The sequence below is a fragment of the Ambystoma mexicanum genome, chromosome 1q (genome assembly GCF_040938575.1).
Source record: "Ambystoma mexicanum isolate Mex_15411 chromosome 1q, UKY_AmexF1_1, whole genome shotgun sequence".
Lineage (NCBI taxonomy): Eukaryota > Metazoa > Chordata > Amphibia > Caudata > Ambystomatidae > Ambystoma > Ambystoma mexicanum.
Window position 1 is genome coordinate 592,391,197 of NC_090922.1, and position 26,736 is coordinate 592,417,932.

The 26,736-nt window shown below is 54.4% G+C and overlaps 30 non-coding genes across 30 annotated transcripts; all 30 read left to right on the forward strand.

The window, feature by feature from the left end:
• Positions 1 to 446: 446 nt before the first annotated feature.
• Positions 447 to 562, forward strand: LOC138563781 (U5 spliceosomal RNA). The gene has a single exon (XR_011299757.1). It is a non-coding gene; the product is annotated as a U5 spliceosomal RNA (small nuclear RNA).
• Positions 563 to 1,338: 776 nt separating this feature from the next.
• On the forward strand, positions 1,339 to 1,454 carry LOC138565048 (U5 spliceosomal RNA). The gene has a single exon (XR_011300969.1). It is a non-coding gene; the product is annotated as a U5 spliceosomal RNA (small nuclear RNA).
• A 799-nt stretch (positions 1,455 to 2,253) lies between these two features.
• LOC138563782 (U5 spliceosomal RNA) lies at positions 2,254 to 2,369 on the forward strand. The gene has a single exon (XR_011299758.1). It is a non-coding gene; the product is annotated as a U5 spliceosomal RNA (small nuclear RNA).
• Positions 2,370 to 3,145: 776 nt separating this feature from the next.
• On the forward strand, positions 3,146 to 3,261 carry LOC138563783 (U5 spliceosomal RNA). The gene has a single exon (XR_011299759.1). It is a non-coding gene; the product is annotated as a U5 spliceosomal RNA (small nuclear RNA).
• An 805-nt stretch (positions 3,262 to 4,066) lies between these two features.
• LOC138563784 (U5 spliceosomal RNA) lies at positions 4,067 to 4,182 on the forward strand. The gene has a single exon (XR_011299760.1). It is a non-coding gene; the product is annotated as a U5 spliceosomal RNA (small nuclear RNA).
• A 776-nt stretch (positions 4,183 to 4,958) lies between these two features.
• LOC138563785 (U5 spliceosomal RNA) lies at positions 4,959 to 5,074 on the forward strand. The gene has a single exon (XR_011299761.1). It is a non-coding gene; the product is annotated as a U5 spliceosomal RNA (small nuclear RNA).
• A 792-nt stretch (positions 5,075 to 5,866) lies between these two features.
• LOC138563787 (U5 spliceosomal RNA) lies at positions 5,867 to 5,982 on the forward strand. The gene has a single exon (XR_011299763.1). It is a non-coding gene; the product is annotated as a U5 spliceosomal RNA (small nuclear RNA).
• Positions 5,983 to 6,758: 776 nt separating this feature from the next.
• LOC138563788 (U5 spliceosomal RNA) lies at positions 6,759 to 6,874 on the forward strand. The gene has a single exon (XR_011299764.1). It is a non-coding gene; the product is annotated as a U5 spliceosomal RNA (small nuclear RNA).
• Positions 6,875 to 7,679: 805 nt separating this feature from the next.
• Positions 7,680 to 7,795, forward strand: LOC138563789 (U5 spliceosomal RNA). The gene has a single exon (XR_011299765.1). It is a non-coding gene; the product is annotated as a U5 spliceosomal RNA (small nuclear RNA).
• A 776-nt stretch (positions 7,796 to 8,571) lies between these two features.
• Positions 8,572 to 8,687, forward strand: LOC138565049 (U5 spliceosomal RNA). Its single transcript, XR_011300970.1, has one exon. It is a non-coding gene; the product is annotated as a U5 spliceosomal RNA (small nuclear RNA).
• Positions 8,688 to 9,457: 770 nt separating this feature from the next.
• LOC138563790 (U5 spliceosomal RNA) lies at positions 9,458 to 9,573 on the forward strand. Its single transcript, XR_011299766.1, has one exon. It is a non-coding gene; the product is annotated as a U5 spliceosomal RNA (small nuclear RNA).
• Positions 9,574 to 10,378: 805 nt separating this feature from the next.
• Positions 10,379 to 10,494, forward strand: LOC138563792 (U5 spliceosomal RNA). Its single transcript, XR_011299767.1, has one exon. It is a non-coding gene; the product is annotated as a U5 spliceosomal RNA (small nuclear RNA).
• Positions 10,495 to 11,270: 776 nt separating this feature from the next.
• Positions 11,271 to 11,386, forward strand: LOC138563794 (U5 spliceosomal RNA). The gene has a single exon (XR_011299769.1). It is a non-coding gene; the product is annotated as a U5 spliceosomal RNA (small nuclear RNA).
• Positions 11,387 to 12,178: 792 nt separating this feature from the next.
• Positions 12,179 to 12,294, forward strand: LOC138563795 (U5 spliceosomal RNA). Its single transcript, XR_011299770.1, has one exon. It is a non-coding gene; the product is annotated as a U5 spliceosomal RNA (small nuclear RNA).
• A 776-nt stretch (positions 12,295 to 13,070) lies between these two features.
• LOC138563796 (U5 spliceosomal RNA) lies at positions 13,071 to 13,186 on the forward strand. Its single transcript, XR_011299771.1, has one exon. It is a non-coding gene; the product is annotated as a U5 spliceosomal RNA (small nuclear RNA).
• An 805-nt stretch (positions 13,187 to 13,991) lies between these two features.
• Positions 13,992 to 14,107, forward strand: LOC138563797 (U5 spliceosomal RNA). Its single transcript, XR_011299772.1, has one exon. It is a non-coding gene; the product is annotated as a U5 spliceosomal RNA (small nuclear RNA).
• Positions 14,108 to 14,883: 776 nt separating this feature from the next.
• On the forward strand, positions 14,884 to 14,999 carry LOC138565051 (U5 spliceosomal RNA). The gene has a single exon (XR_011300971.1). It is a non-coding gene; the product is annotated as a U5 spliceosomal RNA (small nuclear RNA).
• A 770-nt stretch (positions 15,000 to 15,769) lies between these two features.
• LOC138563798 (U5 spliceosomal RNA) lies at positions 15,770 to 15,885 on the forward strand. The gene has a single exon (XR_011299773.1). It is a non-coding gene; the product is annotated as a U5 spliceosomal RNA (small nuclear RNA).
• An 805-nt stretch (positions 15,886 to 16,690) lies between these two features.
• LOC138563799 (U5 spliceosomal RNA) lies at positions 16,691 to 16,806 on the forward strand. Its single transcript, XR_011299774.1, has one exon. It is a non-coding gene; the product is annotated as a U5 spliceosomal RNA (small nuclear RNA).
• A 776-nt stretch (positions 16,807 to 17,582) lies between these two features.
• LOC138563800 (U5 spliceosomal RNA) lies at positions 17,583 to 17,698 on the forward strand. Its single transcript, XR_011299775.1, has one exon. It is a non-coding gene; the product is annotated as a U5 spliceosomal RNA (small nuclear RNA).
• A 792-nt stretch (positions 17,699 to 18,490) lies between these two features.
• LOC138563801 (U5 spliceosomal RNA) lies at positions 18,491 to 18,606 on the forward strand. Its single transcript, XR_011299776.1, has one exon. It is a non-coding gene; the product is annotated as a U5 spliceosomal RNA (small nuclear RNA).
• Positions 18,607 to 19,382: 776 nt separating this feature from the next.
• LOC138563802 (U5 spliceosomal RNA) lies at positions 19,383 to 19,498 on the forward strand. The gene has a single exon (XR_011299777.1). It is a non-coding gene; the product is annotated as a U5 spliceosomal RNA (small nuclear RNA).
• Positions 19,499 to 20,303: 805 nt separating this feature from the next.
• Positions 20,304 to 20,419, forward strand: LOC138563803 (U5 spliceosomal RNA). The gene has a single exon (XR_011299778.1). It is a non-coding gene; the product is annotated as a U5 spliceosomal RNA (small nuclear RNA).
• A 776-nt stretch (positions 20,420 to 21,195) lies between these two features.
• LOC138563805 (U5 spliceosomal RNA) lies at positions 21,196 to 21,311 on the forward strand. The gene has a single exon (XR_011299780.1). It is a non-coding gene; the product is annotated as a U5 spliceosomal RNA (small nuclear RNA).
• A 776-nt stretch (positions 21,312 to 22,087) lies between these two features.
• On the forward strand, positions 22,088 to 22,203 carry LOC138565052 (U5 spliceosomal RNA). Its single transcript, XR_011300972.1, has one exon. It is a non-coding gene; the product is annotated as a U5 spliceosomal RNA (small nuclear RNA).
• Positions 22,204 to 23,002: 799 nt separating this feature from the next.
• LOC138563806 (U5 spliceosomal RNA) lies at positions 23,003 to 23,118 on the forward strand. The gene has a single exon (XR_011299781.1). It is a non-coding gene; the product is annotated as a U5 spliceosomal RNA (small nuclear RNA).
• A 776-nt stretch (positions 23,119 to 23,894) lies between these two features.
• On the forward strand, positions 23,895 to 24,010 carry LOC138563808 (U5 spliceosomal RNA). The gene has a single exon (XR_011299782.1). It is a non-coding gene; the product is annotated as a U5 spliceosomal RNA (small nuclear RNA).
• A 776-nt stretch (positions 24,011 to 24,786) lies between these two features.
• Positions 24,787 to 24,902, forward strand: LOC138565053 (U5 spliceosomal RNA). Its single transcript, XR_011300973.1, has one exon. It is a non-coding gene; the product is annotated as a U5 spliceosomal RNA (small nuclear RNA).
• A 799-nt stretch (positions 24,903 to 25,701) lies between these two features.
• LOC138563809 (U5 spliceosomal RNA) lies at positions 25,702 to 25,817 on the forward strand. The gene has a single exon (XR_011299783.1). It is a non-coding gene; the product is annotated as a U5 spliceosomal RNA (small nuclear RNA).
• Positions 25,818 to 26,593: 776 nt separating this feature from the next.
• On the forward strand, positions 26,594 to 26,709 carry LOC138563810 (U5 spliceosomal RNA). The gene has a single exon (XR_011299784.1). It is a non-coding gene; the product is annotated as a U5 spliceosomal RNA (small nuclear RNA).
• The last annotated feature ends 27 nt before the right edge of the window (positions 26,710 to 26,736 follow it).

A 26,736-nucleotide genomic window follows, 5' to 3' on the forward strand; every position in this document is an offset into this window, starting at 1 on the left:
CCCAGCACCCGTGCAAGACAGGGTGAGGGCGGAAAATGACCCCTGTGTCCTGAGAAAGGAGAGAGCGGGCTGCTTTTTCAACATCCTGGGGGAGGAGCCCCATCTCTGGGGCCCAAAAGAAAATCTCACGCCTGCCTCCCAGAAGCCCTAGACCTTATGTAAACGAGGGGAGTCCTCAGGCAAAGGCAGACTCTGCCTGCCTTTTGGCCAATGTCACATGGCCTGCGGTCTGGAGAAATTTGCATACCCACAATCCCCTGCCAGGTTTCATGACTTTGGATGGGATTGCTTGCAAATAAAGTCATTCTGCCACGGGTTCGGAGCCCGATAGCATTCTCCATTCGCTTCATCTCAAAAAGCGTCATCGTGTGCACTGCTTCACTAAGTCACCCTGAGCTAGTGAGGTGTTGCATTTTTTGCGGCCGCAGTCGGGGCCACTAGAGCGCATACTCTGGTTTCTCTTCAAACCGAATAAATCTTTCGCCTTTTACTAAAGATTTCCGTGGAGAGGAACATTAAAGAGTTTCACTCAATTTTTTGAAGCCCTGCCAAGTGCAGGGTTACCTATGCTGGTTAAAAAAAAAAAGAAACAGAGCAAATGAAAGCGCAAAGCCTGCTTTTCAGCTGTTGGCTTGCACCCCCCAGCTGTCAGTCAGCCTTTGCAGGGGTCCTTGCAGCACAGCCAGGCTGATGCCTTGCAGTGGTAGCCAGAGGGGGGAGCCTTTAGCTAATGCTTGCTGCTGTCGCCACCTGCTGGTGAGCCAGCAGAGGCTGGCTCCAAGCTAGCATCCAGGAGGATATGGCCCCAGTGGGCAGGGGTTTGGGCCCGGGCCCCGATCGGCTGACGAACGCCTGACAAACGCCGTCCTTTGCCCGCTGGCAGCCCAGGAGGCCCAGCACCCGTGCAAGACAGGGTGAGGGCGGAAAATGACCCCTGTGTCCTGAGAAAGGAGAGAGCGGGCTGCTTCTTCAACATCCTGGGGGAGGAGCCCCATCTCTGGGGCCCAAAAGAAAATCTCACGCCTGCCTCCCAGAAGCCCTAGACCTTATGTAAACGAGGGGAGTCCTCAAGCAAAAGCAGACTCTGCCTGCCTTTTGGCCAATGTTACATGGCCTGCGGTCTGGAGAAATTTGCATACCCACAATCCCCTGCCAGGTTTCATGACTTTGGATGGGATTGCTTGCAAATAAAGTCATTCTGCCACGGGTTCGGAGCCCGATGGCATTCTCCATTCGCTTCATCTCAAAAAGCGTCATCGTGTGCACTGCTTCACTAAGTCACCCTGAGCTAGTGAGGTGTTGCATTTTTTGCGGCCGCAGTCGGGGCCACTAGAGCGCATACTCTGGTTTCTCTTCAAACCGAATAAATCTTTCGCCTTTTACTAAAGATTTCCGTGGAGAGGAACATTAAAGAGTTTCACTCAATGTTTTGAAGCCCTGCCAAGTGCAGGGTTACCTATGCTGGTTAAAAAGAAACAGAGCAAATGAAAGCGCAAAGCCTGCTTTTCAGCTGTTGGCTTGCACCCCCCAGCTGTCAGTCAGCCTTTGCAGGGGTCCTCGCAGCACAGCCAGGCTGATGCCTTGCAGTGGTAGCCAGAGGGGGGAGCCTTTAGCTAATGCTTGCTGCTGTCGCCACCTGCTGGTGAGCCAGCAGAGGCTGGCTCCAAGCTAGCATCCAGGAGGATATGGCCCCAGTGGGCAGGGGTTTGGGCCCGGGCCCCGATCGCCTGACAAACGCCTGACAAACGCCGTCCTTTGCCCGGCGGGCTTTGCCCTGGCGGGCAAAAGAACCTGGCAGCCCAGGAGGCCCAGCACCCGTGCAAGACAGGGTGAGGGCGGAAAATGACCCCTGTGTCCTGAGAAAGGAGAGAGCGGGCTGCTTTTTCAACATCCTGGGGGAGGAGCCCCATCTCTGGGGCCCAAAAGAAAATCTCACGCCTGCCTCCCAGAAGCCCTAGACCTTATGTAAACGAGGGGAGTCCTCAGGCAAAGGCAGACTCTGCCTGCCTTTTGGCCAATGTCACATGGCCTGCGGTCTGGAGAAATTTGCATACCCACAATCCCCTGCCAGGTTTCATGACTTTGGATGGGATTGCTTGCAAATAAAGTCATTCTGCCACGGGTTCGGAGCCCGATAGCATTCTCCATTCGCTTCATCTCAAAAAGCGTCATCGTGTGCACTGCTTCACTAAGTCACCCTGAGCTAGTGAGGTGTTGCATTTTTTGCGGCCGCAGTCGGGGCCACTAGAGCGCATACTCTGGTTTCTCTTCAAACCGAATAAATCTTTCGCCTTTTACTAAAGATTTCCGTGGAGAGGAACATTAAAGAGTTTCACTCAATTTTTTGAAGCCCTGCCAAGTGCAGGGTTACCTATGCTGGTTAAAAAAAAAAAGAAACAGAGCAAATGAAAGCGCAAAGCCTGCTTTTCAGCTGTTGGCTTGCACCCCCCAGCTGTCAGTCAGCCTTTGCAGGGGTCCTCGCAGCACAGCCAGGCTGATGCTTTGCAGTGGTAGCCAGAGGGGGGAGCCTTTAGCTAATGCTTGCTGCTGTCGCCACCTGCTGGTGAGCCAGCAGAGGCTGGCTCCAAGCTAGCATCCAGGAGGATATGGCCCCAGTGGGCAGGGGTTTGGGCCCGGGCCCCGATCGGCTGACGAACGCCTGACAAACGCCGTTCTTTGCCCGCTGGCAGCCCAGGAGGCCCAGCACCCGTGCAAGACAGGGTGAGGGCGGAAAATGATCCCTGTGTCCTGAGAAAGGAGAGAGCGGGCTGCTTCTTCAACATCCTGGGGGAGGAGCCCCATCTCTGGGGCCCAAAAGAAAATCTCACGCCTGCCTCCCAGAAGCCCTAGACCTTATGTAAACGAGGGGAGTCCTCAGGCAAAGGCAGACTCTGCCTGCCTTTTGGCCAATGTCACATGGCCTGCGGTCTGGAGAAATTTGCATACCCACAATCCCCTGCCAGGTTTCATGACTTTGGATGGGATTGCTTGCAAATAAAGTCATTCTGCCACGGGTTCGGAGCCCGATAGCATTCTCCATTCGCTTCATCTCAAAAAGCGTCATCGTGTGCACTGCTTCACTAAGTCACCCTGAGCTAGTGAGGTGTTGCATTTTTTGCGGCCGCAGTCGGGGCCACTAGAGCGCATACTCTGGTTTCTCTTCAAACCGAATAAATCTTTCGCCTTTTACTAAAGATTTCCGTGGAGAGGAACATTAAAGAGTTTCACTCAATTTTTTGAAGCCCTGCCAAGTGCAGGGTTACCTATGCTGGTTAAAAAAAAAAAGAAACAGAGCAAATGAAAGCGCAAAGCCTGCTTTTCAGCTGTTGGCTTGCACCCCCCAGCTGTCAGTCAGCCTTTGCAGGGGTCCTCGCAGCACAGCCAGGCTGATGCCTTGCAGTGGTAGCCAGAGGGGGGAGCCTTTAGCTAATGCTTGCTGCTGTTGCCACCTGCTGGTGAGCCAGCAGAGGCTGGCTCCAAGCTAGCATCCAGGAGGATATGGCCCCAGTGGGCAGGGGTTTGGGCCCGGGCCCCGATCGGCTGACGAACGCCTGACAAACGCCGTCCTTTGCCCGGCGGGCTTTGCCCTGGCGGGCAAAAGAACCTGGCAGCCCAGGAGGCCCAGCACCCGTGCAAGACAGGGTGAGGGCGGAAAATGACCCCTGTGTCCTGAGAAAGGAGAGAGCGGGCTGCTTTTTCAACATCCTGGGGGAGGAGCCCCATCTCTGGGGCCCAAAAGAAAATCTCACGCCTGCCTCCCAGAAGCCCTAGACCTTATGTAAACGAGGGGAGTCCTCAGGCAAAGGCAGACTCTGCCTGCCTTTTGGCCAATGTCACATGGCCTGCGGTCTGGAGAAATTTGCATACCCACAATCCCCTGCCAGGTTTCATGACTTTGGATGGGATTGCTTGCAAATAAAGTCATTCTGCCACGGGTTCGGAGCCCGATAGCATTCTCCATTCGCTTCATCTCAAAAAGCGTCATCGTGTGCACTGCTTCACTAAGTCACCCTGAGCTAGTGAGGTGTTGCATTTTTTGCGGCCGCAGTCGGGGCCACTAGAGCGCATACTCTGGTTTCTCTTCAAACCGAATAAATCTTTCGCCTTTTACTAAAGATTTCCGTGGAGAGGAACATTAAAGAGTTTCACTCAATTTTTTGAAGCCCTGCCAAGTGCAGGGTTACCTATGCTGGTTAAAAAAAAAAAGAAACAGAGCAAATGAAAGCGCAAAGCCTGCTTTTCAGCTGTTGGCTTGCACCCCCCAGCTGTCAGTCAGCCTTTGCAGGGGTCCTCGCAGCACAGCCAGGCTGATGCTTTGCAGTGGTAGCCAGAGGGGGGAGCCTTTAGCTAATGCTTGCTGCTGTCGCCACCTGCTGGTGAGCCAGCAGAGGCTGGCTCCAAGCTAGCATCCAGGAGGATATGGCCCCAGTGGGCAGGGGTTTGGGCCCGGGCCCCGATCGGCTGACGAACGCCTGACAAACGCCGTTCTTTGCCCGCTGGCAGCCCAGGAGGCCCAGCACCCGTGCAAGACAGGGTGAGGGCGGAAAATGATCCCTGTGTCCTGAGAAAGGAGAGAGCGGGCTGCTTCTTCAACATCCTGGGGGAGGAGCCCCATCTCTGGGGCCCAAAAGAAAATCTCACGCCTGCCTCCCAGAAGCCCTAGACCTTATGTAAACGAGGGGAGTCCTCAGGCAAAGGCAGACTCTGCCTGCCTTTTGGCCAATGTCACATGGCCTGCGGTCTGGAGAAATTTGCATACCCACAATCCCCTGCCAGGTTTCATGACTTTGGATGGGATTGCTTGCAAATAAAGTCATTCTGCCATGGGTTCGGAGCCCGATAGCATTCTCCATTCGCTTCATCTCAAAAAGCGTCATCGTGTGCACTGCTTCACTAAGTCACCCTGAGCTAGTGAGGTGTTGCATTTTTTGCGGCCGCAGTCGGGGCCACTAGAGCGCATACTCTGGTTTCTCTTCAAACCGAATAAATCTTTCGCCTTTTACTAAAGATTTCCGTGGAGAGGAACATTAAAGAGTTTCACTCAATTTTTTGAAGCCCTGCCAAGTGCAGGGTTACCTATGCTGGTTAAAAAAAAAAAGAAACAGAGCAAATAAAAGCGCAAAGCCTGCTTTTCAGCTGTTGGCTTGCACCCCCCAGCTGTCAGTCAGCCTTTGCAGGGGTCCTCGCAGCACAGCCAGGCTGATGCCTTGCAGTGGTAGCCAGAGGGGGGAGCCTTTAGCTAATGCTTGCTGCTGTTGCCACCTGCTGGTGAGCCAGCAGAGGCTGGCTCCAAGCTAGCATCCAGGAGGATATGGCCCCAGTGGGCAGGGGTTTGGGCCCGGGACGAACGCCTGACAAACGCCGTCCTTTGCCCGGCGGGCTTTGCCCTGGCGGGCAAAAGAACCTGGCAGCCCAGGAGGCCCAGCACCCGTGCAAGACAGGGTGAGGGCGGAAAATGACCCCTGTGTCCTGAGAAAGGAGAGAGCGGGCTGCTTTTTCAACATCCTGGGGGAGGAGCCCCATCTCTGGGGCCCAAAAGAAAATCTCACGCCTGCCTCCCAGAAGCCCTAGACCTTATGTAAACGAGGGGAGTCCTCAGGCAAAGGCAGACTCTGCCTGCCTTTTGGCCAATGTCACATGGCCTGCGGTCTGGAGAAATTTGCATACCCACAATCCCCTGCCAGGTTTCATGACTTTGGATGGGATTGCTTGCAAATAAAGTCATTCTGCCACGGGTTCGGAGCCCGATAGCATTCTCCATTCGCTTCATCTCAAAAAGCGTCATCGTGTGCACTGCTTCACTAAGTCACCCTGAGCTAGTGAGGTGTTGCATTTTTTGCGGCCGCAGTCGGGGCCACTAGAGCGCATACTCTGGTTTCTCTTCAAACCGAATAAATCTTTCGCCTTTTACTAAAGATTTCCGTGGAGAGGAACATTAAAGAGTTTCACTCAATTTTTTGAAGCCCTGCCAAGTGCAGGGTTACCTATGCTGGTTAAAAAAAAAAAGAAACAGAGCAAATGAAAGCGCAAAGCCTGCTTTTCAGCTGTTGGCTTGCACCCCCCAGCTGTCAGTCAGCCTTTGCAGGGGTCCTCGCAGCACAGCCAGGCTGATGCTTTGCAGTGGTAGCCAGAGGGGGGAGCCTTTAGCTAATGCTTGCTGCTGTCGCCACCTGCTGGTGAGCCAGCAGAGGCTGGCTCCAAGCTAGCATCCAGGAGGATATGGCCCCAGTGGGCAGGGGTTTGGGCCCGGGCCCCGATCGGCTGACGAACGCCTGACAAACGCCGTTCTTTGCCCGCTGGCAGCCCAGGAGGCCCAGCACCCGTGCAAGACAGGGTGAGGGCGGAAAATGATCCCTGTGTCCTGAGAAAGGAGAGAGCGGGCTGCTTCTTCAACATCCTGGGGGAGGAGCCCCATCTCTGGGGCCCAAAAGAAAATCTCACGCCTGCCTCCCAGAAGCCCTAGACCTTATGTAAACGAGGGGAGTCCTCAGGCAAAGGCAGACTCTGCCTGCCTTTTGGCCAATGTCACATGGCCTGCGGTCTGGAGAAATTTGCATACCCACAATCCCCTGCCAGGTTTCATGACTTTGGATGGGATTGCTTGCAAATAAAGTCATTCTGCCACGGGTTCGGAGCCCGATAGCATTCTCCATTCGCTTCATCTCAAAAAGCGTCATCGTGTGCACTGCTTCACTAAGTCACCCTGAGCTAGTGAGGTGTTGCATTTTTTGCGGCCGCAGTCGGGGCCACTAGAGCGCATACTCTGGTTTCTCTTCAAACCGAATAAATCTTTCGCCTTTTACTAAAGATTTCCGTGGAGAGGAACATTAAAGAGTTTCACTCAATTTTTTGAAGCCCTGCCAAGTGCAGGGTTACCTATGCTGGTTAAAAAAAAAAAGAAACAGAGCAAATGAAAGCGCAAAGCCTGCTTTTCAGCTGTTGGCTTGCACCCCCCAGCTGTCAGTCAGCCTTTGCAGGGGTCCTCGCAGCACAGCCAGGCTGATGCCTTGCAGTGGTAGCCAGAGGGGGGAGCCTTTAGCTAATGCTTGCTGCTGTTGCCACCTGCTGGTGAGCCAGCAGAGGCTGGCTCCAAGCTAGCATCCAGGAGGATATGGCCCCAGTGGGCAGGGGTTTGGGCCCGGGCCCCGATCGGCTGACGAACGCCTGACAAACGCCGTCCTTTGCCCGGCGGGCTTTGCCCTGGCGGGCAAAAGAACCTGGCAGCCCAGGAGGCCCAGCACCCGTGCAAGACAGGGTGAGGGCGGAAAATGACCCCTGTGTCCTGAGAAAGGAGAGAGCGGGCTGCTTTTTCAACATCCTGGGGGAGGAGCCCCATCTCTGGGGCCCAAAAGAAAATCTCACGCCTGCCTCCCAGAAGCCCTAGACCTTATGTAAACGAGGGGAGTCCTCAGGCAAAGGCAGACTCTGCCTGCCTTTTGGCCAATGTCACATGGCCTGCGGTCTGGAGAAATTTGCATACCCACAATCCCCTGCCAGGTTTCATGACTTTGGATGGGATTGCTTGCAAATAAAGTCATTCTGCCACGGGTTCGGAGCCCGATAGCATTCTCCATTCGCTTCATCTCAAAAAGCGTCATCGTGTGCACTGCTTCACTAAGTCACCCTGAGCTAGTGAGGTGTTGCATTTTTTGCGGCCGCAGTCGGGGCCACTAGAGCGCATACTCTGGTTTCTCTTCAAACCGAATAAATCTTTCGCCTTTTACTAAAGATTTCCGTGGAGAGGAACATTAAAGAGTTTCACTCAATTTTTTGAAGCCCTGCCAAGTGCAGGGTTACCTATGCTGGTTAAAAAAAAAAAGAAACAGAGCAAATGAAAGCGCAAAGCCTGCTTTTCAGCTGTTGGCTTGCACCCCCCAGCTGTCAGTCAGCCTTTGCAGGGGTCCTTGCAGCACAGCCAGGCTGATGCCTTGCAGTGGTAGCCAGAGGGGGGAGCCTTTAGCTAATGCTTGCTGCTGTCGCCACCTGCTGGTGAGCCAGCAGAGGCTGGCTCCAAGCTAGCATCCAGGAGGATATGGCCCCAGTGGGCAGGGGTTTGGGCCCGGGCCCCGATCGGCTGACGAACGCCTGACAAACGCCGTCCTTTGCCCGCTGGCAGCCCAGGAGGCCCAGCACCCGTGCAAGACAGGGTGAGGGCGGAAAATGACCCCTGTGTCCTGAGAAAGGAGAGAGCGGGCTGCTTCTTCAACATCCTGGGGGAGGAGCCCCATCTCTGGGGCCCAAAAGAAAATCTCACGCCTGCCTCCCAGAAGCCCTAGACCTTATGTAAACGAGGGGAGTCCTCAAGCAAAAGCAGACTCTGCCTGCCTTTTGGCCAATGTTACATGGCCTGCGGTCTGGAGAAATTTGCATACCCACAATCCCCTGCCAGGTTTCATGACTTTGGATGGGATTGCTTGCAAATAAAGTCATTCTGCCACGGGTTCGGAGCCCGATGGCATTCTCCATTCGCTTCATCTCAAAAAGCGTCATCGTGTGCACTGCTTCACTAAGTCACCCTGAGCTAGTGAGGTGTTGCATTTTTTGCGGCCGCAGTCGGGGCCACTAGAGCGCATACTCTGGTTTCTCTTCAAACCGAATAAATCTTTCGCCTTTTACTAAAGATTTCCGTGGAGAGGAACATTAAAGAGTTTCACTCAATGTTTTGAAGCCCTGCCAAGTGCAGGGTTACCTATGCTGGTTAAAAAGAAACAGAGCAAATGAAAGCGCAAAGCCTGCTTTTCAGCTGTTGGCTTGCACCCCCCAGCTGTCAGTCAGCCTTTGCAGGGGTCCTCGCAGCACAGCCAGGCTGATGCCTTGCAGTGGTAGCCAGAGGGGGGAGCCTTTAGCTAATGCTTGCTGCTGTCGCCACCTGCTGGTGAGCCAGCAGAGGCTGGCTCCAAGCTAGCATCCAGGAGGATATGGCCCCAGTGGGCAGGGGTTTGGGCCCGGGCCCCGATCGGCTGACGAACGCCTGACAAACGCCGTTCTTTGCCCGCTGGCAGCCCAGGAGGCCCAGCACCCGTGCAAGACAGGGTGAGGGCGGAAAATGATCCCTGTGTCCTGAGAAAGGAGAGAGCGGGCTGCTTCTTCAACATCCTGGGGGAGGAGCCCCATCTCTGGGGCCCAAAAGAAAATCTCACGCCTGCCTCCCAGAAGCCCTAGACCTTATGTAAACGAGGGGAGTCCTCAGGCAAAGGCAGACTCTGCCTGCCTTTTGGCCAATGTCACATGGCCTGCGGTCTGGAGAAATTTGCATACCCACAATCCCCTGCCAGGTTTCATGACTTTGGATGGGATTGCTTGCAAATAAAGTCATTCTGCCACGGGTTCGGAGCCCGATAGCATTCTCCATTCGCTTCATCTCAAAAAGCGTCATCGTGTGCACTGCTTCACTAAGTCACCCTGAGCTAGTGAGGTGTTGCATTTTTTGCGGCCGCAGTCGGGGCCACTAGAGCGCATACTCTGGTTTCTCTTCAAACCGAATAAATCTTTCGCCTTTTACTAAAGATTTCCGTGGAGAGGAACATTAAAGAGTTTCACTCAATTTTTTGAAGCCCTGCCAAGTGCAGGGTTACCTATGCTGGTTAAAAAAAAAAAGAAACAGAGCAAATGAAAGCGCAAAGCCTGCTTTTCAGCTGTTGGCTTGCACCCCCCAGCTGTCAGTCAGCCTTTGCAGGGGTCCTCGCAGCACAGCCAGGCTGATGCCTTGCAGTGGTAGCCAGAGGGGGGAGCCTTTAGCTAATGCTTGCTGCTGTTGCCACCTGCTGGTGAGCCAGCAGAGGCTGGCTCCAAGCTAGCATCCAGGAGGATATGGCCCCAGTGGGCAGGGGTTTGGGCCCGGGCCCCGATCGGCTGACGAACGCCTGACAAACGCCGTCCTTTGCCCGGCGGGCTTTGCCCTGGCGGGCAAAAGAACCTGGCAGCCCAGGAGGCCCAGCACCCGTGCAAGACAGGGTGAGGGCGGAAAATGACCCCTGTGTCCTGAGAAAGGAGAGAGCGGGCTGCTTTTTCAACATCCTGGGGGAGGAGCCCCATCTCTGGGGCCCAAAAGAAAATCTCACGCCTGCCTCCCAGAAGCCCTAGACCTTATGTAAACGAGGGGAGTCCTCAGGCAAAGGCAGACTCTGCCTGCCTTTTGGCCAATGTCACATGGCCTGCGGTCTGGAGAAATTTGCATACCCACAATCCCCTGCCAGGTTTCATGACTTTGGATGGGATTGCTTGCAAATAAAGTCATTCTGCCACGGGTTCGGAGCCCGATAGCATTCTCCATTCGCTTCATCTCAAAAAGCGTCATCGTGTGCACTGCTTCACTAAGTCACCCTGAGCTAGTGAGGTGTTGCATTTTTTGCGGCCGCAGTCGGGGCCACTAGAGCGCATACTCTGGTTTCTCTTCAAACCGAATAAATCTTTCGCCTTTTACTAAAGATTTCCGTGGAGAGGAACATTAAAGAGTTTCACTCAATTTTTTGAAGCCCTGCCAAGTGCAGGGTTACCTATGCTGGTTAAAAAAAAAAAGAAACAGAGCAAATGAAAGCGCAAAGCCTGCTTTTCAGCTGTTGGCTTGCACCCCCCAGCTGTCAGTCAGCCTTTGCAGGGGTCCTCGCAGCACAGCCAGGCTGATGCTTTGCAGTGGTAGCCAGAGGGGGGAGCCTTTAGCTAATGCTTGCTGCTGTCGCCACCTGCTGGTGAGCCAGCAGAGGCTGGCTCCAAGCTAGCATCCAGGAGGATATGGCCCCAGTGGGCAGGGGTTTGGGCCCGGGCCCCGATCGGCTGACGAACGCCTGACAAACGCCGTTCTTTGCCCGCTGGCAGCCCAGGAGGCCCAGCACCCGTGCAAGACAGGGTGAGGGCGGAAAATGATCCCTGTGTCCTGAGAAAGGAGAGAGCGGGCTGCTTCTTCAACATCCTGGGGGAGGAGCCCCATCTCTGGGGCCCAAAAGAAAATCTCACGCCTGCCTCCCAGAAGCCCTAGACCTTATGTAAACGAGGGGAGTCCTCAGGCAAAGGCAGACTCTGCCTGCCTTTTGGCCAATGTCACATGGCCTGCGGTCTGGAGAAATTTGCATACCCACAATCCCCTGCCAGGTTTCATGACTTTGGATGGGATTGCTTGCAAATAAAGTCATTCTGCCATGGGTTCGGAGCCCGATAGCATTCTCCATTCGCTTCATCTCAAAAAGCGTCATCGTGTGCACTGCTTCACTAAGTCACCCTGAGCTAGTGAGGTGTTGCATTTTTTGCGGCCGCAGTCGGGGCCACTAGAGCGCATACTCTGGTTTCTCTTCAAACCGAATAAATCTTTCGCCTTTTACTAAAGATTTCCGTGGAGAGGAACATTAAAGAGTTTCACTCAATTTTTTGAAGCCCTGCCAAGTGCAGGGTTACCTATGCTGGTTAAAAAAAAAAAGAAACAGAGCAAATAAAAGCGCAAAGCCTGCTTTTCAGCTGTTGGCTTGCACCCCCCAGCTGTCAGTCAGCCTTTGCAGGGGTCCTCGCAGCACAGCCAGGCTGATGCCTTGCAGTGGTAGCCAGAGGGGGGAGCCTTTAGCTAATGCTTGCTGCTGTTGCCACCTGCTGGTGAGCCAGCAGAGGCTGGCTCCAAGCTAGCATCCAGGAGGATATGGCCCCAGTGGGCAGGGGTTTGGGCCCGGGACGAACGCCTGACAAACGCCGTCCTTTGCCCGGCGGGCTTTGCCCTGGCGGGCAAAAGAACCTGGCAGCCCAGGAGGCCCAGCACCCGTGCAAGACAGGGTGAGGGCGGAAAATGACCCCTGTGTCCTGAGAAAGGAGAGAGCGGGCTGCTTTTTCAACATCCTGGGGGAGGAGCCCCATCTCTGGGGCCCAAAAGAAAATCTCACGCCTGCCTCCCAGAAGCCCTAGACCTTATGTAAACGAGGGGAGTCCTCAGGCAAAGGCAGACTCTGCCTGCCTTTTGGCCAATGTCACATGGCCTGCGGTCTGGAGAAATTTGCATACCCACAATCCCCTGCCAGGTTTCATGACTTTGGATGGGATTGCTTGCAAATAAAGTCATTCTGCCACGGGTTCGGAGCCCGATAGCATTCTCCATTCGCTTCATCTCAAAAAGCGTCATCGTGTGCACTGCTTCACTAAGTCACCCTGAGCTAGTGAGGTGTTGCATTTTTTGCGGCCGCAGTCGGGGCCACTAGAGCGCATACTCTGGTTTCTCTTCAAACCGAATAAATCTTTCGCCTTTTACTAAAGATTTCCGTGGAGAGGAACATTAAAGAGTTTCACTCAATTTTTTGAAGCCCTGCCAAGTGCAGGGTTACCTATGCTGGTTAAAAAAAAAAAGAAACAGAGCAAATGAAAGCGCAAAGCCTGCTTTTCAGCTGTTGGCTTGCACCCCCCAGCTGTCAGTCAGCCTTTGCAGGGGTCCTCGCAGCACAGCCAGGCTGATGCTTTGCAGTGGTAGCCAGAGGGGGGAGCCTTTAGCTAATGCTTGCTGCTGTCGCCACCTGCTGGTGAGCCAGCAGAGGCTGGCTCCAAGCTAGCATCCAGGAGGATATGGCCCCAGTGGGCAGGGGTTTGGGCCCGGGCCCCGATCGGCTGACGAACGCCTGACAAACGCCGTTCTTTGCCCGCTGGCAGCCCAGGAGGCCCAGCACCCGTGCAAGACAGGGTGAGGGCGGAAAATGATCCCTGTGTCCTGAGAAAGGAGAGAGCGGGCTGCTTCTTCAACATCCTGGGGGAGGAGCCCCATCTCTGGGGCCCAAAAGAAAATCTCACGCCTGCCTCCCAGAAGCCCTAGACCTTATGTAAACGAGGGGAGTCCTCAGGCAAAGGCAGACTCTGCCTGCCTTTTGGCCAATGTCACATGGCCTGCGGTCTGGAGAAATTTGCATACCCACAATCCCCTGCCAGGTTTCATGACTTTGGATGGGATTGCTTGCAAATAAAGTCATTCTGCCACGGGTTCGGAGCCCGATAGCATTCTCCATTCGCTTCATCTCAAAAAGCGTCATCGTGTGCACTGCTTCACTAAGTCACCCTGAGCTAGTGAGGTGTTGCATTTTTTGCGGCCGCAGTCGGGGCCACTAGAGCGCATACTCTGGTTTCTCTTCAAACCGAATAAATCTTTCGCCTTTTACTAAAGATTTCCGTGGAGAGGAACATTAAAGAGTTTCACTCAATTTTTTGAAGCCCTGCCAAGTGCAGGGTTACCTATGCTGGTTAAAAAAAAAAAGAAACAGAGCAAATGAAAGCGCAAAGCCTGCTTTTCAGCTGTTGGCTTGCACCCCCCAGCTGTCAGTCAGCCTTTGCAGGGGTCCTCGCAGCACAGCCAGGCTGATGCCTTGCAGTGGTAGCCAGAGGGGGGAGCCTTTAGCTAATGCTTGCTGCTGTTGCCACCTGCTGGTGAGCCAGCAGAGGCTGGCTCCAAGCTAGCATCCAGGAGGATATGGCCCCAGTGGGCAGGGGTTTGGGCCCGGGCCCCGATCGGCTGACGAACGCCTGACAAACGCCGTCCTTTGCCCGGCGGGCTTTGCCCTGGCGGGCAAAAGAACCTGGCAGCCCAGGAGGCCCAGCACCCGTGCAAGACAGGGTGAGGGCGGAAAATGACCCCTGTGTCCTGAGAAAGGAGAGAGCGGGCTGCTTTTTCAACATCCTGGGGGAGGAGCCCCATCTCTGGGGCCCAAAAGAAAATCTCACGCCTGCCTCCCAGAAGCCCTAGACCTTATGTAAACGAGGGGAGTCCTCAGGCAAAGGCAGACTCTGCCTGCCTTTTGGCCAATGTCACATGGCCTGCGGTCTGGAGAAATTTGCATACCCACAATCCCCTGCCAGGTTTCATGACTTTGGATGGGATTGCTTGCAAATAAAGTCATTCTGCCACGGGTTCGGAGCCCGATAGCATTCTCCATTCGCTTCATCTCAAAAAGCGTCATCGTGTGCACTGCTTCACTAAGTCACCCTGAGCTAGTGAGGTGTTGCATTTTTTGCGGCCGCAGTCGGGGCCACTAGAGCGCATACTCTGGTTTCTCTTCAAACCGAATAAATCTTTCGCCTTTTACTAAAGATTTCCGTGGAGAGGAACATTAAAGAGTTTCACTCAATTTTTTGAAGCCCTGCCAAGTGCAGGGTTACCTATGCTGGTTAAAAAAAAAAAGAAACAGAGCAAATGAAAGCGCAAAGCCTGCTTTTCAGCTGTTGGCTTGCACCCCCCAGCTGTCAGTCAGCCTTTGCAGGGGTCCTTGCAGCACAGCCAGGCTGATGCCTTGCAGTGGTAGCCAGAGGGGGGAGCCTTTAGCTAATGCTTGCTGCTGTCGCCACCTGCTGGTGAGCCAGCAGAGGCTGGCTCCAAGCTAGCATCCAGGAGGATATGGCCCCAGTGGGCAGGGGTTTGGGCCCGGGCCCCGATCGGCTGACGAACGCCTGACAAACGCCGTCCTTTGCCCGCTGGCAGCCCAGGAGGCCCAGCACCCGTGCAAGACAGGGTGAGGGCGGAAAATGACCCCTGTGTCCTGAGAAAGGAGAGAGCGGGCTGCTTCTTCAACATCCTGGGGGAGGAGCCCCATCTCTGGGGCCCAAAAGAAAATCTCACGCCTGCCTCCCAGAAGCCCTAGACCTTATGTAAACGAGGGGAGTCCTCAAGCAAAAGCAGACTCTGCCTGCCTTTTGGCCAATGTTACATGGCCTGCGGTCTGGAGAAATTTGCATACCCACAATCCCCTGCCAGGTTTCATGACTTTGGATGGGATTGCTTGCAAATAAAGTCATTCTGCCACGGGTTCGGAGCCCGATGGCATTCTCCATTCGCTTCATCTCAAAAAGCGTCATCGTGTGCACTGCTTCACTAAGTCACCCTGAGCTAGTGAGGTGTTGCATTTTTTGCGGCCGCAGTCGGGGCCACTAGAGCGCATACTCTGGTTTCTCTTCAAACCGAATAAATCTTTCGCCTTTTACTAAAGATTTCCGTGGAGAGGAACATTAAAGAGTTTCACTCAATGTTTTGAAGCCCTGCCAAGTGCAGGGTTACCTATGCTGGTTAAAAAGAAACAGAGCAAATGAAAGCGCAAAGCCTGCTTTTCAGCTGTTGGCTTGCACCCCCCAGCTGTCAGTCAGCCTTTGCAGGGGTCCTCGCAGCACAGCCAGGCTGATGCCTTGCAGTGGTAGCCAGAGGGGGGAGCCTTTAGCTAATGCTTGCTGCTGTCGCCACCTGCTGGTGAGCCAGCAGAGGCTGGCTCCAAGCTAGCATCCAGGAGGATATGGCCCCAGTGGGCAGGGGTTTGGGCCCGGGCCCCGATCGGCTGACGAACGCCTGACAAACGCCGTTCTTTGCCCGCTGGCAGCCCAGGAGGCCCAGCACCCGTGCAAGACAGGGTGAGGGCGGAAAATGATCCCTGTGTCCTGAGAAAGGAGAGAGCGGGCTGCTTCTTCAACATCCTGGGGGAGGAGCCCCATCTCTGGGGCCCAAAAGAAAATCTCACGCCTGCCTCCCAGAAGCCCTAGACCTTATGTAAACGAGGGGAGTCCTCAGGCAAAGGCAGACTCTGCCTGCCTTTTGGCCAATGTCACATGGCCTGCGGTCTGGAGAAATTTGCATACCCACAATCCCCTGCCAGGTTTCATGACTTTGGATGGGATTGCTTGCAAATAAAGTCATTCTGCCACGGGTTCGGAGCCCGATAGCATTCTCCATTCGCTTCATCTCAAAAAGCGTCATCGTGTGCACTGCTTCACTAAGTCACCCTGAGCTAGTGAGGTGTTGCATTTTTTGCGGCCGCAGTCGGGGCCACTAGAGCGCATACTCTGGTTTCTCTTCAAACCGAATAAATCTTTCGCCTTTTACTAAAGATTTCCGTGGAGAGGAACATTAAAGAGTTTCACTCAATTTTTTGAAGCCCTGCCAAGTGCAGGGTTACCTATGCTGGTTAAAAAAAAAAAGAAACAGAGCAAATGAAAGCGCAAAGCCTGCTTTTCAGCTGTTGGCTTGCACCCCCCAGCTGTCAGTCAGCCTTTGCAGGGGTCCTCGCAGCACAGCCAGGCTGATGCCTTGCAGTGGTAGCCAGAGGGGGGAGCCTTTAGCTAATGCTTGCTGCTGTTGCCACCTGCTGGTGAGCCAGCAGAGGCTGGCTCCAAGCTAGCATCCAGGAGGATATGGCCCCAGTGGGCAGGGGTTTGGGCCCGGGCCCCGATCGGCTGACGAACGCCTGACAAACGCCGTCCTTTGCCCGGCGGGCTTTGCCCTGGCGGGCAAAAGAACCTGGCAGCCCAGGAGGCCCAGCACCCGTGCAAGACAGGGTGAGGGCGGAAAATGACCCCTGTGTCCTGAGAAAGGAGAGAGCGGGCTGCTTTTTCAACATCCTGGGGGAGGAGCCCCATCTCTGGGGCCCAAAAGAAAATCTCACGCCTGCCTCCCAGAAGCCCTAGACCTTATGTAAACGAGGGGAGTCCTCAGGCAAAGGCAGACTCTGCCTGCCTTTTGGCCAATGTCACATGGCCTGCGGTCTGGAGAAATTTGCATACCCACAATCCCCTGCCAGGTTTCATGACTTTGGATGGGATTGCTTGCAAATAAAGTCATTCTGCCACGGGTTCGGAGCCCGATAGCATTCTCCATTCGCTTCATCTCAAAAAGCGTCATCGTGTGCACTGCTTCACTAAGTCACCCTGAGCTAGTGAGGTGTTGCATTTTTTGCGGCCGCAGTCGGGGCCACTAGAGCGCATACTCTGGTTTCTCTTCAAACCGAATAAATCTTTCGCCTTTTACTAAAGATTTCCGTGGAGAGGAACATTAAAGAGTTTCACTCAATTTTTTGAAGCCCTGCCAAGTGCAGGGTTACCTATGCTGGTTAAAAAAAAAAAGAAACAGAGCAAATGAAAGCGCAAAGCCTGCTTTTCAGCTGTTGGCTTGCACCCCCCAGCTGTCAGTCAGCCTTTGCAGGGGTCCTCGCAGCACAGCCAGGCTGATGCTTTGCAGTGGTAGCCAGAGGGGGGAGCCTTTAGCTAATGCTTGCTGCTGTCGCCACCTGCTGGTGAGCCAGCAGAGGCTGGCTCCAAGCTAGCATCCAGGAGGATATGGCCCCAGTGGGCAGGGGTTTGGGCCCGGGCCCCGATCGGCTGACGAACGCCTGACAAACGCCGTTCTTTGCCCGCTGGCAGCCCAGGAGGCCCAGCACCCGTGCAAGACAGGGTGAGGGCGGAAAATGATCCCTGTGTCCTGAGAAAGGAGAGAGCGGGCTGCTTCTTCAACATCCTGGGGGAGGAGCCCCATCTCTGGGGCCCAAAAGAAAATCTCACGCCTGCCTCCCAGAAGCCCTAGACCTTATGTAAACGAGGGGAGTCCTCAGGCAAAGGCAGACTCTGCCTGCCTTTTGGCCAATGTCACATGGCCTGCGGTCTGGAGAAATTTGCATACCCACAATCCCCTGCCAGGTTTCATGACTTTGGATGGGATTGCTTGCAAATAAAGTCATTCTGCCATGGGTTCGGAGCCCGATAGCATTCTCCATTCGCTTCATCTCAAAAAGCGTCATCGTGTGCACTGCTTCACTAAGTCACCCTGAGCTAGTGAGGTGTTGCATTTTTTGCGGCCGCAGTCGGGGCCACTAGAGCGCATACTCTGGTTTCTCTTCAAACCGAATAAATCTTTCGCCTTTTACTAAAGATTTCCGTGGAGAGGAACATTAAAGAGTTTCACTCAATTTTTTGAAGCCCTGCCAAGTGCAGGGTTACCTATGCTGGTTAAAAAAAAAAAGAAACAGAGCAAATAAAAGCGCAAAGCCTGCTTTTCAGCTGTTGGCTTGCACCCCCCAGCTGTCAGTCAGCCTTTGCAGGGGTCCTCGCAGCACAGCCAGGCTGATGCCTTGCAGTGGTAGCCAGAGGGGGGAGCCTTTAGCTAATGCTTGCTGCTGTTGCCACCTGCTGGTGAGCCAGCAGAGGCTGGCTCCAAGCTAGCATCCAGGAGGATATGGCCCCAGTGGGCAGGGGTTTGGGCCCGGGACGAACGCCTGACAAACGCCGTCCTTTGCCCGGCGGGCTTTGCCCTGGCGGGCAAAAGAACCTGGCAGCCCAGGAGGCCCAGCACCCGTGCAAGACAGGGTGAGGGCGGAAAATGACCCCTGTGTCCTGAGAAAGGAGAGAGCGGGCTGCTTTTTCAACATCCTGGGGGAGGAGCCCCATCTCTGGGGCCCAAAAGAAAATCTCACGCCTGCCTCCCAGAAGCCCTAGACCTTATGTAAACGAGGGGAGTCCTCAGGCAAAGGCAGACTCTGCCTGCCTTTTGGCCAATGTCACATGGCCTGCGGTCTGGAGAAATTTGCATACCCACAATCCCCTGCCAGGTTTCATGACTTTGGATGGGATTGCTTGCAAATAAAGTCATTCTGCCACGGGTTCGGAGCCCGATAGCATTCTCCATTCGCTTCATCTCAAAAAGCGTCATCGTGTGCACTGCTTCACTAAGTCACCCTGAGCTAGTGAGGTGTTGCATTTTTTGCGGCCGCAGTCGGGGCCACTAGAGCGCATACTCTGGTTTCTCTTCAAACCGAATAAATCTTTCGCCTTTTACTAAAGATTTCCGTGGAGAGGAACATTAAAGAGTTTCACTCAATTTTTTGAAGCCCTGCCAAGTGCAGGGTTACCTATGCTGGTTAAAAAAAAAAAGAAACAGAGCAAATGAAAGCGCAAAGCCTGCTTTTCAGCTGTTGGCTTGCACCCCCCAGCTGTCAGTCAGCCTTTGCAGGGGTCCTCGCAGCACAGCCAGGCTGATGCTTTGCAGTGGTAGCCAGAGGGGGGAGCCTTTAGCTAATGCTTGCTGCTGTCGCCACCTGCTGGTGAGCCAGCAGAGGCTGGCTCCAAGCTAGCATCCAGGAGGATATGGCCCCAGTGGGCAGGGGTTTGGGCCCGGGCCCCGATCGGCTGACGAACGCCTGACAAACGCCGTTCTTTGCCCGCTGGCAGCCCAGGAGGCCCAGCACCCGTGCAAGACAGGGTGAGGGCGGAAAATGATCCCTGTGTCCTGAGAAAGGAGAGAGCGGGCTGCTTCTTCAACATCCTGGGGGAGGAGCCCCATCTCTGGGGCCCAAAAGAAAATCTCACGCCTGCCTCCCAGAAGCCCTAGACCTTATGTAAACGAGGGGAGTCCTCAGGCAAAGGCAGACTCTGCCTGCCTTTTGGCCAATGTCACATGGCCTGCGGTCTGGAGAAATTTGCATACCCACAATCCCCTGCCAGGTTTCATGACTTTGGATGGGATTGCTTGCAAATAAAGTCATTCTGCCACGGGTTCGGAGCCCGATAGCATTCTCCATTCGCTTCATCTCAAAAAGCGTCATCGTGTGCACTGCTTCACTAAGTCACCCTGAGCTAGTGAGGTGTTGCATTTTTTGCGGCCGCAGTCGGGGCCACTAGAGCGCATACTCTGGTTTCTCTTCAAACCGAATAAATCTTTCGCCTTTTACTAAAGATTTCCGTGGAGAGGAACATTAAAGAGTTTCACTCAATTTTTTGAAGCCCTGCCAAGTGCAGGGTTACCTATGCTGGTTAAAAAAAAAAAGAAACAGAGCAAATGAAAGCGCAAAGCCTGCTTTTCAGCTGTTGGCTTGCACCCCCCAGCTGTCAGTCAGCCTTTGCAGGGGTCCTCGCAGCACAGCCAGGCTGATGCCTTGCAGTGGTAGCCAGAGGGGGGAGCCTTTAGCTAATGCTTGCTGCTGTTGCCACCTGCTGGTGAGCCAGCAGAGGCTGGCTCCAAGCTAGCATCCAGGAGGATATGGCCCCAGTGGGCAGGGGTTTGGGCCCGGGCCCCGATCGGCTGACGAACGCCTGACAAACGCCGTCCTTTGCCCGGCGGGCTTTGCCCTGGCGGGCAAAAGAACCTGGCAGCCCAGGAGGCCCAGCACCCGTGCAAGACAGGGTGAGGGCGGAAAATGACCCCTGTGTCCTGAGAAAGGAGAGAGCGGGCTGCTTTTTCAACATCCTGGGGGAGGAGCCCCATCTCTGGGGCCCAAAAGAAAATCTCACGCCTGCCTCCCAGAAGCCCTAGACCTTATGTAAACGAGGGGAGTCCTCAGGCAAAGGCAGACTCTGCCTGCCTTTTGGCCAATGTCACATGGCCTGCGGTCTGGAGAAATTTGCATACCCACAATCCCCTGCCAGGTTTCATGACTTTGGATGGGATTGCTTGCAAATAAAGTCATTCTGCCACGGGTTCGGAGCCCGATAGCATTCTCCATTCGCTTCATCTCAAAAAGCGTCATCGTGTGCACTGCTTCACTAAGTCACCCTGAGCTAGTGAGGTGTTGCATTTTTTGCGGCCGCAGTCGGGGCCACTAGAGCGCATACTCTGGTTTCTCTTCAAACCGAATAAATCTTTCGCCTTTTACTAAAGATTTCCGTGGAGAGGAACATTAAAGAGTTTCACTCAATTTTTTGAAGCCCTGCCAAGTGCAGGGTTACCTATGCTGGTTAAAAAAAAAAAGAAACAGAGCAAATGAAAGCGCAAAGCCTGCTTTTCAGCTGTTGGCTTGCACCCCCCAGCTGTCAGTCAGCCTTTGCAGGGGTCGTCGCAGCACAGCCAGGCTGATGCTTTGCAGTGGTAGCCAGAGGGGGGAGCCTTTAGCTAATGCTTGCTGCTGTCGCCACCTGCTGGTGAGCCAGCAGAGGCTGGCTCCAAGCTAGCATCCAGGAGGATATGGCCCCAGTGGGCAGGGGTTTGGGCCCGGGCCCCGATCGGCTGACGAACGCCTGACAAACGCCGTTCTTTGCCCGCTGGCAGCCCAGGAGGCCCAGCACCCGTGCAAGACAGGGTGAGGGCGGAAAATGATCCCTGTGTCCTGAGAAAGGAGAGAGCGGGCTGCTTCTTCAACATCCTGGGGGAGGAGCCCCATCTCTGGGGCCCAAAAGAAAATCTCACGCCTGCCTCCCAGAAGCCCTAGACCTTATGTAAACGAGGGGAGTCCTCAGGCAAAGGCAGACTCTGCCTGCCTTTTGGCCAATGTCACATGGCCTGCGGTCTGGAGAAATTTGCATACCCACAATCCCCTGCCAGGTTTCATGACTTTGGATGGGATTGCTTGCAAATAAAGTCATTCTGCCACGGGTTCGGAGCCCGATAGCATTCTCCATTCGCTTCATCTCAAAAAGCGTCATCGTGTGCACTGCTTCACTAAGTCACCCTGAGCTAGTGAGGTGTTGCATTTTTTGCGGCCGCAGTCGGGGCCACTAGAGCGCATACTCTGGTTTCTCTTCAAACCGAATAAATCTTTCGCCTTTTACTAAAGATTTCCGTGGAGAGGAACATTAAAGAGTTTCACTCAATTTTTTGAAGCCCTGCCAAGTGCAGGGTTACCTATGCTGGTTAAAAAAAAAAAGAAACAGAGCAAATGAAAGCGCAAAGCCTGCTTTTCAGCTGTTGGCTTGCACCCCCCAGCTGTCAGTCAGCCTTTGCAGGGGTCCTTGCAGCACAGCCAGGCTGATGCCTTGCAGTGGTAGCCAGAGGGGGGAGCCTTTAGCTAATGCTTGCTGCTGTCGCCACCTGCTGGTGAGCCAGCAGAGGCTGGCTCCAAGCTAGCATCCAGGAGGATATGGCCCCAGTGGGCAGGGGTTTGGGCCCGGGCCCCGATCGGCTGACGAACGCCTGACAAACGCCGTCCTTTGCCCGCTGGCAGCCCAGGAGGCCCAGCACCCGTGCAAGACAGGGTGAGGGCGGAAAATGACCCCTGTGTCCTGAGAAAGGAGAGAGCGGGCTGCTTCTTCAACATCCTGGGGGAGGAGCCCCATCTCTGGGGCCCAAAAGAAAATCTCACGCCTGCCTCCCAGAAGCCCTAGACCTTATGTAAACGAGGGGAGTCCTCAAGCAAAAGCAGACTCTGCCTGCCTTTTGGCCAATGTTACATGGCCTGCGGTCTGGAGAAATTTGCATACCCACAATCCCCTGCCAGGTTTCATGACTTTGGATGGGATTGCTTGCAAATAAAGTCATTCTGCCACGGGTTCGGAGCCCGATGGCATTCTCCATTCGCTTCATCTCAAAAAGCGTCATCGTGTGCACTGCTTCACTAAGTCACCCTGAGCTAGTGAGGTGTTGCATTTTTTGCGGCCGCAGTCGGGGCCACTAGAGCGCATACTCTGGTTTCTCTTCAAACCGAATAAATCTTTCGCCTTTTACTAAAGATTTCCGTGGAGAGGAACATTAAAGAGTTTCACTCAATGTTTTGAAGCCCTGCCAAGTGCAGGGTTACCTATGCTGGTTAAAAAGAAACAGAGCAAATGAAAGCGCAAAGCCTGCTTTTCAGCTGTTGGCTTGCACCCCCCAGCTGTCAGTCAGCCTTTGCAGGGGTCCTCGCAGCACAGCCAGGCTGATGCCTTGCAGTGGTAGCCAGAGGGGGGAGCCTTTAGCTAATGCTTGCTGCTGTCGCCACCTGCTGGTGAGCCAGCAGAGGCTGGCTCCAAGCTAGCATCCAGGAGGATATGGCCCCAGTGGGCAGGGGTTTGGGCCCGGGCCCCGATCGCCTGACAAACGCCTGACAAACGCCGTCCTTTGCCCGGCGGGCTTTGCCCTGGCGGGCAAAAGAACCTGGCAGCCCAGGAGGCCCAGCACCCGTGCAAGACAGGGTGAGGGCGGAAAATGACCCCTGTGTCCTGAGAAAGGAGAGAGCGGGCTGCTTTTTCAACATCCTGGGGGAGGAGCCCCATCTCTGGGGCCCAAAAGAAAATCTCACGCCTGCCTCCCAGAAGCCCTAGACCTTATGTAAACGAGGGGAGTCCTCAGGCAAAGGCAGACTCTGCCTGCCTTTTGGCCAATGTCACATGGCCTGCGGTCTGGAGAAATTTGCATACCCACAATCCCCTGCCAGGTTTCATGACTTTGGATGGGATTGCTTGCAAATAAAGTCATTCTGCCACGGGTTCGGAGCCCGATAGCATTCTCCATTCGCTTCATCTCAAAAAGCGTCATCGTGTGCACTGCTTCACTAAGTCACCCTGAGCTAGTGAGGTGTTGCATTTTTTGCGGCCGCAGTCGGGGCCACTAGAGCGCATACTCTGGTTTCTCTTCAAACCGAATAAATCTTTCGCCTTTTACTAAAGATTTCCGTGGAGAGGAACATTAAAGAGTTTCACTCAATTTTTTGAAGCCCTGCCAAGTGCAGGGTTACCTATGCTGGTTAAAAAAAAAAAGAAACAGAGCAAATGAAAGCGCAAAGCCTGCTTTTCAGCTGTTGGCTTGCACCCCCCAGCTGTCAGTCAGCCTTTGCAGGGGTCGTCGCAGCACAGCCAGGCTGATGCTTTGCAGTGGTAGCCAGAGGGGGGAGCCTTTAGCTAATGCTTGCTGCTGTCGCCACCTGCTGGTGAGCCAGCAGAGGCTGGCTCCAAGCTAGCATCCAGGAGGATATGGCCCCAGTGGGCAGGGGTTTGGGCCCGGGCCCCGATCGGCTGACGAACGCCTGACAAACGCCGTTCTTTGCCCGCTGGCAGCCCAGGAGGCCCAGCACCCGTGCAAGACAGGGTGAGGGCGGAAAATGATCCCTGTGTCCTGAGAAAGGAGAGAGCGGGCTGCTTCTTCAACATCCTGGGGGAGGAGCCCCATCTCTGGGGCCCAAAAGAAAATCTCACGCCTGCCTCCCAGAAGCCCTAGACCTTATGTAAACGAGGGGAGTCCTCAGGCAAAGGCAGACTCTGCCTGCCTTTTGGCCAATGTCACATGGCCTGCGGTCTGGAGAAATTTGCATACCCACAATCCCCTGCCAGGTTTCATGACTTTGGATGGGATTGCTTGCAAATAAAGTCATTCTGCCACGGGTTCGGAGCCCGATAGCATTCTCCATTCGCTTCATCTCAAAAAGCGTCATCGTGTGCACTGCTTCACTAAGTCACCCTGAGCTAGTGAGGTGTTGCATTTTTTGCGGCCGCAGTCGGGGCCACTAGAGCGCATACTCTGGTTTCTCTTCAAACCGAATAAATCTTTCGCCTTTTACTAAAGATTTCCGTGGAGAGGAACATTAAAGAGTTTCACTCAATTTTTTGAAGCCCTGCCAAGTGCAGGGTTACCTATGCTGGTTAAAAAAAAAAAGAAACAGAGCAAATGAAAGCGCAAAGCCTGCTTTTCAGCTGTTGGCTTGCACCCCCCAGCTGTCAGTCAGCCTTTGCAGGGGTCCTTGCAGCACAGCCAGGCTGATGCCTTGCAGTGGTAGCCAGAGGGGGGAGCCTTTAGCTAATGCTTGCTGCTGTCGCCACCTGCTGGTGAGCCAGCAGAGGCTGGCTCCAAGCTAGCATCCAGGAGGATATGGCCCCAGTGGGCAGGGGTTTGGGCCCGGGCCCCGATCGGCTGACGAACGCCTGACAAACGCCGTCCTTTGCCCGCTGGCAGCCCAGGAGGCCCAGCACCCGTGCAAGACAGGGTGAGGGCGGAAAATGACCCCTGTGTCCTGAGAAAGGAGAGAGCGGGCTGCTTCTTCAACATCCTGGGGGAGGAGCCCCATCTCTGGGGCCCAAAAGAAAATCTCACGCCTGCCTCCCAGAAGCCCTAGACCTTATGTAAACGAGGGGAGTCCTCAAGCAAAAGCAGACTCTGCCTGCCTTTTGGCCAATGTTACATGGCCTGCGGTCTGGAGAAATTTGCATACCCACAATCCCCTGCCAGGTTTCATGACTTTGGATGGGATTGCTTGCAAATAAAGTCATTCTGCCACGGGTTCGGAGCCCGATGGCATTCTCCATTCGCTTCATCTCAAAAAGCGTCATCGTGTGCACTGCTTCACTAAGTCACCCTGAGCTAGTGAGGTGTTGCATTTTTTGCGGCCGCAGTCGGGGCCACTAGAGCGCATACTCTGGTTTCTCTTCAAACCGAATAAATCTTTCGCCTTTTACTAAAGATTTCCGTGGAGAGGAACATTAAAGAGTTTCACTCAATGTTTTGAAGCCCTGCCAAGTGCAGGGTTACCTATGCTGGTTAAAAAGAAACAGAGCAAATGAAAGCGCAAAGCCTGCTTTTCAGCTGTTGGCTTGCACCCCCCAGCTGTCAGTCAGCCTTTGCAGGGGTCCTCGCAGCACAGCCAGGCTGATGCCTTGCAGTGGTAGCCAGAGGGGGGAGCCTTTAGCTAATGCTTGCTGCTGTCGCCACCTGCTGGTGAGCCAGCAGAGGCTGGCTCCAAGCTAGCATCCAGGAGGATATGGCCCCAGTGGGCAGGGGTTTGGGCCCGGGCCCCGATCGCCTGACAAACGCCTGACAAACGCCGTCCTTTGCCCGGCGGGCTTTGCCCTGGCGGGCAAAAGAACCTGGCAGCCCAGGAGGCCCAGCACCCGTGCAAGACAGGGTGAGGGCGGAAAATGACCCCTGTGTCCTGAGAAAGGAGAGAGCGGGCTGCTTTTTCAACATCCTGGGGGAGGAGCCCCATCTCTGGGGCCCAAAAGAAAATCTCACGCCTGCCTCCCAGAAGCCCTAGACCTTATGTAAACGAGGGGAGTCCTCAGGCAAAGGCAGACTCTGCCTGCCTTTTGGCCAATGTCACATGGCCTGCGGTCTGGAGAAATTTGCATACCCACAATCCCCTGCCAGGTTTCATGACTTTGGATGGGATTGCTTGCAAATAAAGTCATTCTGCCACGGGTTCGGAGCCCGATAGCATTCTCCATTCGCTTCATCTCAAAAAGCGTCATCGTGTGCACTGCTTCACTAAGTCACCCTGAGCTAGTGAGGTGTTGCATTTTTTGCGGCCGCAGTCGGGGCCACTAGAGCGCATACTCTGGTTTCTCTTCAAACCGAATAAATCTTTCGCCTTTTACTAAAGATTTCCGTGGAGAGGAACATTAAAGAGTTTCACTCAATTTTTTGAAGCCCTGCCAAGTGCAGGGTTACCTATGCTGGTTAAAAAAAAAAAGAAACAGAGCAAATGAAAGCGCAAAGCCTGCTTTTCAGCTGTTGGCTTGCACCCCCCAGCTGTCAGTCAGCCTTTGCAGGGGTCCTCGCAGCACAGCCAGGCTGATGCTTTGCAGTGGTAGCCAGAGGGGGGAGCCTTTAGCTAATGCTTGCTGCTGTCGCCACCTGCTGGTGAGCCAGCAGAGGCTGGCTCCAAGCTAGCATCCAGGAGGATATGGCCCCAGTGGGCAGGGGTTTGGGCCCGGGCCCCGATCGGCTGACGAACGCCTGACAAACGCCGTTCTTTGCCCGCTGGCAGCCCAGGAGGCCCAGCACCCGTGCAAGACAGGGTGAGGGCGGAAAATGATCCCTGTGTCCTGAGAAAGGAGAGAGCGGGCTGCTTCTTCAACATCCTGGGGGAGGAGCCCCATCTCTGGGGCCCAAAAGAAAATCTCACGCCTGCCTCCCAGAAGCCCTAGACCTTATGTAAACGAGGGGAGTCCTCAGGCAAAGGCAGACTCTGCCTGCCTTTTGGCCAATGTCACATGGCCTGCGGTCTGGAGAAATTTGCATACCCACAATCCCCTGCCAGGTTTCATGACTTTGGATGGGATTGCTTGCAAATAAAGTCATTCTGCCACGGGTTCGGAGCCCGATAGCATTCTCCATTCGCTTCATCTCAAAAAGCGTCATCGTGTGCACTGCTTCACTAAGTCACCCTGAGCTAGTGAGGTGTTGCATTTTTTGCGGCCGCAGTCGGGGCCACTAGAGCGCATACTCTGGTTTCTCTTCAAACCGAATAAATCTTTCGCCTTTTACTAAAGATTTCCGTGGAGAGGAACATTAAAGAGTTTCACTCAATTTTTTGAAGCCCTGCCAAGTGCAGGGTTACCTATGCTGGTTAAAAAAAAAAAGAA